The sequence below is a fragment of the Podarcis pityusensis genome (assembly GCF_964106645.2).
Source record: "Podarcis pityusensis genome assembly, chromosome: 5".
NCBI classification, from domain to species: domain Eukaryota; kingdom Metazoa; phylum Chordata; class Lepidosauria; order Squamata; family Lacertidae; genus Podarcis; species Podarcis pityusensis.
In genome coordinates, this window is record NC_138032.1 from 97,321,206 (window position 1) to 97,330,969 (window position 9,764).

General features: G+C 42.1%; 1 long non-coding RNA gene across 1 annotated transcript; it reads right to left on the minus strand.

Moving 5' to 3' along the window:
- Nucleotides 1-4,019: 4,019 nt before the first annotated feature.
- LOC308477341 lies at nucleotides 4,020-7,704 on the minus strand. The gene is made up of 2 exons (XR_013986504.1): nucleotides 7,588-7,704; nucleotides 4,020-4,135 (listed from the first exon to the last, which is right to left on the minus strand). It is a non-coding gene; the product is annotated as an uncharacterized lncRNA (long non-coding RNA).
- Between the last annotated feature and the right edge of the window lie 2,060 nt (nucleotides 7,705-9,764).

Below are 9,764 nucleotides of genomic sequence, written 5' to 3' on the forward strand. Positions count from 1 at the left end.
CAACAAGTCAGTAGTGGGAGTGTTCTGGGAAAAGTTCTCCCCCCTTGGTTTCTTATACAGTGGTACCTCGGGTTAAGTACTTAATTCGTTCCAGAGGTGGAAGAAATTTAAGAACTATTTACAAAAGTACTGTAATTTGAGTGAATGCTAAACAAGACGCTAGATCAAAATAACTGAGCACCACTAAATTTAGAAGTTTTTAAGAAAATAAGTAAGATTGTGAAATTTAGCTCCTTTTGAGAATTATAAGATTATGAAATATAAGGGATATAAGAATTTTAAATAAGATGATAAATTGCTGACAAAACGTTATAACGATGAAAATGGGAGCGGGAGATGTGAGGAAGTCTAAAGAAAATGTGAAAAGATGTTAAGATCAATGTTACATTGTTTATTATGTTTATTTTTATTGTAAAACTTAATAAATTGCTTTAAAAAAAAAAAAAAAATTCGTTCCAGAGGTCCGTTCTTAACCTGAAACTGTTCTTAACCTGAAGCACCACTTTAGCTAATGGGGCCTCCTGCTGCTGCCGCGCCACCGGAGCACGATTTCTGTTCTCATCCTGATGCAAAGTTACTAACCTGAAGCACTATTTCTGGGTTAGCGGAGTCTGTAACCTGAAGCGTATGTAACCCGAGGTACCACTGTAGTTGCCTTTCCTGACATCAAATTTGGGTCTAGGTCCAGGTGCTCTTTTTATGCTGTCCTCTGTTATTCATAGCTCTTCTGCATGGCCCTGTAGATAACATGGATTACTTGGGGAATGAAAAATGTTCTGAAATTGTCCATCTAAACTGACTTGTAGATCTCTTCATCCCACCATTGCACTGGTGTTCTTGATGCAGTTGTGAGAATGTTGCATTGGCCAATGAGATCAAAATATTTGTGCCTTGACAATTTAATTGCCCTTATATACAATCCAGTTGGAAGCCTGTTCTCAGCTAATGCACTATTAAAAGAAAAAGAGATATTCTGTAACTGATTCAATACAAACACTTCATATCTGCTTCAGGAAACAAAGCTGTTCTTTCCTCTTTCTGCTGCATTTATTTTGAGTTGGAGAGTATAAGATGATAAGCTATAGGGAGATGCCAAATGAACTCATTTTCTCTTCTAACAAACACTTTGTACTATAATTTTACTTCATTGATGATGACACTGAGAGATAAGTTCCATTTTGTTGCATGTCGAGCACCAGATGAAGTTATGTTGACGAATTCTCAATTTCTTGTCATCTCTAGGTGGTTATCATGGTACTGAAGGGGATCTGTCTTAGCAATTCAGCATTCCCTGTGAACTAGTGCTTTAGAAATATAGAAGATGCTGCTTTAGATCACCAGGTTATTAGTTTAGCTAGTCCTATCCTATCTATCAAGGTGCCCCATGATATTCTTGTAAAGAAGCTGGTAAAATGCGGTCTTGACTATGCTACCACTCAGTGGATTTGTAACTGGCTGACTGACCGAACCCAAAGGGTGCTCATCAATGGTTCCTCTTCATCCTGGAGAAGAGTGACTAGTGGGGTGCCACAGGGTTCTGTCTTGGGCCCGGTCTTATTCAACATCTTTATCAACGACTTGGATGATGAACTCAAGGGCATCCTGATCAAATTTGCAGATGACACCAAACTGGGAGGGGTGGCTAACACCCCAGAGGACAGGATCACACTTCAAAACGACCTTGACAGATTAGAGAATTGGGCCAAAACAAACAAGATGAATTTTAACAGGGAGAAATGTAAAGTATTGCACTTGGGCAAAAAAAATGAGAGGCACAAATACAAGATGGGTGACACCTGGCTTGAGAGCAGTACATGTGAAAAGGATCTAGGAGTCTTGGTTGACCACAAACTTGACATGAGCCAACAGTGTGACGCGGCAGCTAAAAAAGCCAATGCAATTCTGGGCTGCATCAATAGGAGTATAGCATCTAGATCAAGGGAAGTAATAGTGCCACTGTATTCTGCTCTGGTCAGACCTCACCTGGAGTACTGTGTCCAGTTCTGGGCACCACAGTTCAAGAAGGACACTGACAAACTGGAACGTGTCCAGAGGAGGGCAACCAAAATGGTCAAGGGCCTGGCAACGATGCCTTATGAGGAACGGCTAAGGGAGCTGGGCATGTTTAGCCTGGAGAAGAGGAGGTTAAGGGGTGATATGATAGCCATGTTCAAATATATAAAAGGATGTCACATAGAGGAGGGAGAAAGGTTGTTTTCTGCTGCTCCAGAGAAGCGGACACGGAGCAATGGATCCAAACTACAAGAAAGAAGATTCCACCTAAACATTAGGAAGAACTTCCTGACAGTAAGAGCTGTTTGACAGTGGAATTTGCTGCCAAGGAGTGTGGTGGAGTCTCCTTCTTTGGAGGTCTTTAAGCAGAGGCTTGACAACCATATGTCAGGAGTGCTCTGATGGTGTTTCCTGCTTGGCAGGGGGTTGGACTCGATGGCCCTTGTGGTCTCTTCCAACTCTATGATTCTATGATTCTATGATGCTTCTATACTTTGGATAGCAGCAGCTCTCCATGTTCTCAGATCAGCCCTGGTACCTGTGAGCCTTTTAACTGCCAGGAGTTGAAGATAGTGTCTTGAACCTGCTAATATATACAGTATGCACCCGACTATCAAGCTATGACCCTCTATTTCCCCTCCCCACATCTTCCTTCTATAAATATGGTAAATCAATGCCCTGAGCCATGAATCTTTGTGCATAGAAATGGCCTGGACAAATGTCATTGCATGCTACAGACACCCCATGACCTATTCCAACCATATAGTTGCCATTATCGACGTGAATGGTACAGTTCTTTAGGTTATGGGGCACACAGGGACATAGAAGCCTATAATCAGAACCTCACCCCCCAAAGGCTTGTTGTCTATGTTAGGAAATTAATGCATGGATTAATTCAGCAAGAATCACATCATGCGCAGGGGCAAACGAAGGCTAACCGACACCCAGGGCGGGGGAAACCGCTGGCTGCGCACGCGTTGCACCGCTACGTACGACGTATACGTGGCATCGCTTTGTAGGGTGCATGTGCGGCGTGTTACGGTAAAATCTGGGTGCGGGGTTACTCTGCCACCCAGCTCGTCGGACTAAGTCCGCGGGTCCCTGCGGAAGAAAATGAGCTCAGCCGGAGACAGGAGCAAGTTCCAGGAGATCCGAGTTTATTGCGCAACAGGCTCAAGGCGAGATTGAACCCCGAGAAAGGGGTGACATGAACTTTTGAAATTTCCCTCCATGTCCCAGAATACAGTGCAAAATACATCCCAGTTACATCATGAATACATTAAGAAGAGGTTGGGTTACACAGATTACATCACGAATACATTAGGAAGAGGTTGGGTTACACCGGATTAACATATGGAGGAGGGAGGGGGGAATATGCAGAGCTGGAGATATGCGCAGATAAGCACATCCTGAGAAGACAATGGTCCATGTATGCATAGTCTGTCACCTGGCATCGCCCGGAGGAAGGGCTTGGCAGAGCGATTTGACAGGATTAGGGTCTTGACACCTTGCTTGAGGGATTATGGAGGGCAGGGGAGGTGTCATGGAGTCCTAGAGAAATTGAGCAAATTGGCAAGTTGATTTTCTATGAATTTTATAGATTTTAGTCCCTTTTGACATTGGCAATTGGAAATAAATGGATATATTGTAGCAAAGAAGGTGAAGAAGAAGACATGCCCCCCCCCTTCCGTATCAGGCGTCACTATGTACAGTGCATGCGTGCGACACCGCACATGTGTTGTACATAGCGGTTTGCTGCCAGCACAGCCTGAGCGCTGTACAGACGGTGGCGGGATCCTCTGCTCGCGGCTGCAGCCATGAACGGAGGATCTTCCACATGCGGCTGTGGCAATGTGATGGCTGCTTGCGCCGCTGCACCTGGGGGTGGCGGGGCGAGCACCCCATGGGGTGCCTTCTTGTCACCCCCCCAGACATGGCACCCGGAGTGAACTGCCCCCCCCCCGCCCCTTGCGACGCCACTGATCATGCACCCCATGTGCAAGATATGAGATATGGCACTCTTTTCTTTCTTTTTAAAAATTCCACATTCTTCTTCTTCTTGTTGTTACTTATTAAACTTGGATACAACCCTTCATTCACAGACTCCTGGGCGGTTCACAACCTAAAAATACAAAAAGAATACAAACTGCCACCATGGATCAATGGAGCCCTTGGAGAAGCATACAAAATATCAGAACTATTAATGTCACTAAAACACTAATTAAAAACTAACTCACAGATTTTAGATAGAAACAGCATCTTAAAAACAGCAACACAGACACTTTCTAATTTAAAAAAAAAACATTCATCATGGGAGAGGAAACAGGTAATTACCATTTTCTTAGAAGTTTTAAGGTCTGATGAACTCCACAAGGAAAGGATACCTGTAAGTTGGGGACCAGTACTGAAAAGGCCTTGTTGCTTCTTGACCCCCCCCCCCCCCAAAGCCCCCAAACCCTGTTAGCAAACAAAGAAAACGAGCCTGGCTTGTTCTAAATTTTAGAAGCTGCAGCTACTGGCAGACTCTCAATTAATGCCGACGTTAACAATGAAGCAGCCATTTCTAAAAGCCTGGTGCTTAATTGGTAGTGCTGGAAAAAAATACTACCAGGAAGGTGAGGGGTTTTCACTGCCTGGAAAGGCCATTCTCATAAACTTTGTTTCACATAGTAACTGGTCTGACCTCCAAGGCAATCCCCAAATACTGTATAGGTCTCTGTAAAAAGGAGAGCATATCTTTGCAGTGAAAAGCTTGAAAGCAGCTACCAGTGAAATACAGAAATAGCTCTGAAGTACCTTCCAGGTACATGATGTGTAGGTTGCAGAGGGGAAAGGGGAAGCAAATAAGCTTTAAGTCATAAACAATTCTAACCTTTCTCAGCTGTGAGGAGCAAATAAAAATAAGTCTATTTTGACTTAAAGTCTGCAATGACAATTTTTGCTGAATGCAAAAGTGTTGATATACAAAAAAGGTCTCTGCATATTGGGTTTTTCTCTCAACCAAATGGAATGTTTGAGGGTATGGAAAAGTGAGTCATTAAGGCTCAGTGGATATTTAAGGAGTGGCACTTTTAGCTCTCTGTTGTGTGCATCAGTGTAGCTGCAACTGAATCTCTTTCTGCTGGAGCTGTTAAATCCTCTTCTGATCTGCCAAACCAGGAAGGGGGTTCAGAGCTCTTTTGTCTCCAGCAGTTTAACCTAATTCCACTGATGTCACACCTTTATCAGCGACCGCCTCTGATCACCTGGATGAGTGATCAGAGGCAGAGTTATGCAATATGTACCAAGCACAACTCATAAGCCAGACCTAGCTGCCTGAGCCCTTCCTGCACAGAAATTAGTTCAGTGGCCTCCAGATTCTGGACCAAGCTTTTAGTTCAAACTTATAGTCACGTAAGTTTCTCAAGGTCTTCTTTACTTTTAGCTCTTTCCTAGTTATGAGAGTTGGCAAAATGCATGGGTTGGGCAGTTCCAGCTGTGAAGCTAGTGTAATGCATCCCATTAAATGTAAAGTGCAAATTCAATATGAAACATCGCTATTAAGGACCAAAAGGGAAACATTTTAAAATTGAGAGGCTGTTCCACTGCCCCTGAGCTGTTTTACAAATTCCTCTTATCTTGCAATAAATGATCAGTCTCTTTTGTAAAAGCATATTATGTACTTGATGAACTAACAGGAATATTTTAGAAAAAAAGGGGGAAAGAGCACTGTCCACCTGGAATGTCTTCAACACAAACATGGGCACTTTTGAGACATATTTAAAAGATCTAATTCCAGGCACAGGAACCTTTTGTCCCATTTCAGTTCCCTCTTGAAGTGCTTATTTTCACCAAGGAGCTGAGCTCAAATGTAGGCATTTAATCGCCATTTATATATATTTCAGAGCTGCCTTATCCTTGCTGCTGCCTTTTGGATGCAATTATTTTTGGAATAAGGTTTCTGCTTTTTTCTATTGCCGGGTCCTTTGCTTTCTGAAGTCCTTTTCTACACTAATCACCATAGAGATCTGCTACTTTGTTCAGCCTCATTTTAAGATGCGTGATTTTGGAGGTCATTTGGCTCATTTATACATCCACAGGGAAGACCTGATTTGCTCAGCTTTGCAACTTGCAGCAGAGCCTGCGTAATGGACTTTGATGAGCTCCTGGAAAGAGGCAAAACAAAGATGCACAGCATCCTGCTTGTACATAGACATAGCGAGAGAAACAGTGAGAACTTTCTGCTGGAATGAATCAGAAAGAGATTACTGCTGCCTGCAGTTTCTGCACTGGAATTATAATGATTTGATGTCCTAAAGATGTCTCACTTTGCTTATTTCTCTTTATGGCCACTGCCACCTTATGGCCACAGGAAGGCGTTTCAGCTGAAAGAACATGTCTTGCTTCTGGTAGTTTCATTGGTTTGTCTGTGTTTAGATTAGAAACGCCATTTTCTAGAGGAGTAGTCTTCAACTTTTTCAGGCCTGAGACCCATCTTTAACCCTGATCTGCACACAGGATCTGCTTTTATTTATGTATTTTACTCTATGGCTTGAATCCAGGCTACATTAGTTGCTAGTACATCTCACTGAAATCAGTGGGGAAAGTTAGTCATGATGACTAAGTTAAATCCCACCAATCTCATTGTTGACTAACTACAATTAACAATCGGCATCCAATCCTACATGTCTAGCTTCCTTCTGTCTCCAAATGCAAAGTAGGAGAGCAGGATAATGACCACACTTTGATCATACTTGTAATTCTGTGGTTGATTTTATCAGATGTATTTTTTTATTTGCTGTTGTCTAACATTTAGGTTTTTATTTTAAGCGGCTTATACATTATTAAAAAGAATAACATAATAAAATAGTTGTGCAGTGGAAGGAATTGTGGACAGATGCCAGTCTTAAATTCACTTCTCTACATTTTACAGCAATTTGGGATGATGATGATGATTTTTTTTAAATCCTCATGAAAATTCATCAGCAGTTTAATGTAGATTTCCCCTAGCAAACATGTTTTGTTTGCAGTTCTGGCTAATGCACACATTTCTGCAAGCAGTTTTCCCTGATATACATTTCTGTTTGCTATTTTCACCAATATTTTCACTTTTATGCTCACTTTAATATACACATTTTGGTAAACACTGTTGGAATGGCGAACTACATAGCAAAATGCAAATTTCAAAGGATTGCTGTGTTTCACTTTGCATATTGTTTCAGAACGTGTGAATCTGATAGATTTGTCAGCTAAATCAAATTTATCCCATCCTTCACTGCCCCAGTTCTTCTTTAACAGTAGATAAAGGATCTATTTGCTCTTTTGCATCAGGAGTCTCCATGATTTCCTCTGCATGTCTAGCAACCTTGGCCTTCTGATAAAATATTCCCCCTTGGTTAAAGTGGGCCACAGTTTCTCACTACACCAGCTATTCCCACTTCTAGCCAATCTCCTGCCGCTCACAGGATTGCTTTGTTTATATGATGTTTTTCCAAGTGTACTTGGCAGAAGGCAGTAGGCACTCTCAGGGCTTCCAAACATTTGGGAAACGTGTAATTAGGTGATGGGAAATGAAACAAATTAGCTGACAAATACCTCTTTCTATCTGGTTAAGCCTCCAGCAAAACACTCACTGGAAGGAGTTGACTCTTCTAGCTGGTCTATTGCGCTCTGTCCCTTTCTCTGTCACAGCTAGTCTCTAGATCCTGCTCCACTAACCCTGTAGGTGCCACATGTATGTGGTGCCTCCAACACTGAGCAACTTCTGTATCTGCAGCTGCAAGTAAGAATATGACTAGAACTTCTGCATTGTGACACAATTGCATTGTGTCAGGAAATATCGACAATAAAGCTAGTCCAGGGTCCATAAGAGTAAGTTGTTGCACTATAGCAGAGACTTCTTTAAATTCTTTTCCAGAGCACTTGGAAGACTGGGCACTCCCACCACATGTGGAAAGAACTCCCCACCCCAACCTTTGCAACCTCTCCAGCAATTGGCAGATATCAATAATGTGTAAAATATCATCAGTAGATTAATTTTAGCACATCTTTCCCTAGTTTGATTGATTCCTCAGTTTCCCTAGATCTGATCCAATTGACACCGGCCACATTCTGTGTTGTATTCAACACACAGCTCTGAGAAGACTGAAATGTTTTGCTGGAGTCAGTAAGTGCATCTGCTATGGATACATGCTTACCCTTAACCTTATGCCCCATTGTTACGGAAAATCTAGGTGTGAGGCTGCTCAGTCACCCAGCTTGTCGGGCAGAGCCCGCGGGTCCCTGCAGAATAAAGGAAGGAGTCCAGCCACCAACCGGAGCAAATAGCTGTAGACCAAAGTTTATTGCGCAACAGGTCCAAAGAGGAATTTTGAACGCTGAGGATGGGGTGACAATGACTTTTAAAACTTCCCCACCATATCCCAGAACACAGTTTGTACAGCATCATTGCTACATCACTGACATGTCACCAAAGGGCAGGGGTAGACAGGGGTTACACTAGTTTAACCTTGGCAAACCTGTCCAGACAAGTCCTTGGTAAAACATTAGCATAAGCAGACATGTCAGGGCAAGACTCAGGTGTAAGATGAGCATAGGCAAACACCTCTGAAGTCCTACCACCCAAAGTACAATAGAACTTCCTTTCCATGTCTGGACCCCTTGGCAAGTCTGGTGGTGGGATTAGGCTTTCCTTGGCCAACAATCAGCTCAGCAATTGTCACCTCTGGGAACTTCCTGGGGTAGGAGGTGTGTATACATGTCCTCACGCTTGGGGAGGTGGCAGGGAAAATAGTCATTTTTCCAAGGACAAAATAGTGTTGAAATGGAGGAAACTGGCAAAGGAGTTGATTTTATATGATTGTTAAAACTAGGTAACTTCCCTGAGCTGTCAAGTCGAAAGGATACATTTATGCATAATATTTGTAACATTTAACAACTTTAAAGATGTGCCCCCCCCCCCGTAATTTCTGTAACACCCATAAACAAGGAAATAAAGAAAAGCTTGGTTTATTACATGAAGGCAGAGTATATGGGTGCTACTTCAGACATCCATGTCACAGATATGGGTAGCAAATAATACAGTACACATGCACCCTAGATCTAAAGAGTAAAGAGTCCCTGGCTACCCAAAAAACATAGAGGGTGTTTGCATCAATGTGTCTCAGACTCATACTAAATGAAAGAGAAAATCAAGGAAGGAGAGGGATCTATCTGATCTTGAAGATCTCTGCCTTTTTCGACTGGTGGCTCATCCTTTAAAATCCTATACCAGCCATGCAACAGAAATCTCACACCCAGTGTTAAAAACTCCCATTGTTCTAGGCGCATTTTGCGACAGGGAATTTCATTTGCACAAGCATTTTATAGCTCTGGGCACAGTATTGCCCCTAAGATTTCAGATTAAAACTGCAGAGTGGAAGGAAAGGAGGACCTTTTTCTGCTTCCCCACTTCCAGCTACTTTCTTTAAAAAAAAAAAAAAAAATATTTATTGGGGTTTACAATAAGAGTAAATATAACAAGCAATATAACAAATATCTTAACATACTTTCACATTTTTTTTTTGGACTTCCTCACATCTCCCGCTCCCACTTTCATCGTTATAACTTTTTACCAGCAGTTTATTATCTTATTTACATTCTTATATCCCATCTGTATATTTATAATCTTATAATTCTCAGAAAGGGTTATATTTTCTCAATCTCACTTATTATCTTAAGTCATCTAAGTTAGTGGTGCTCAATTATTTATGATCTAGCATCCTGCTTAGCAT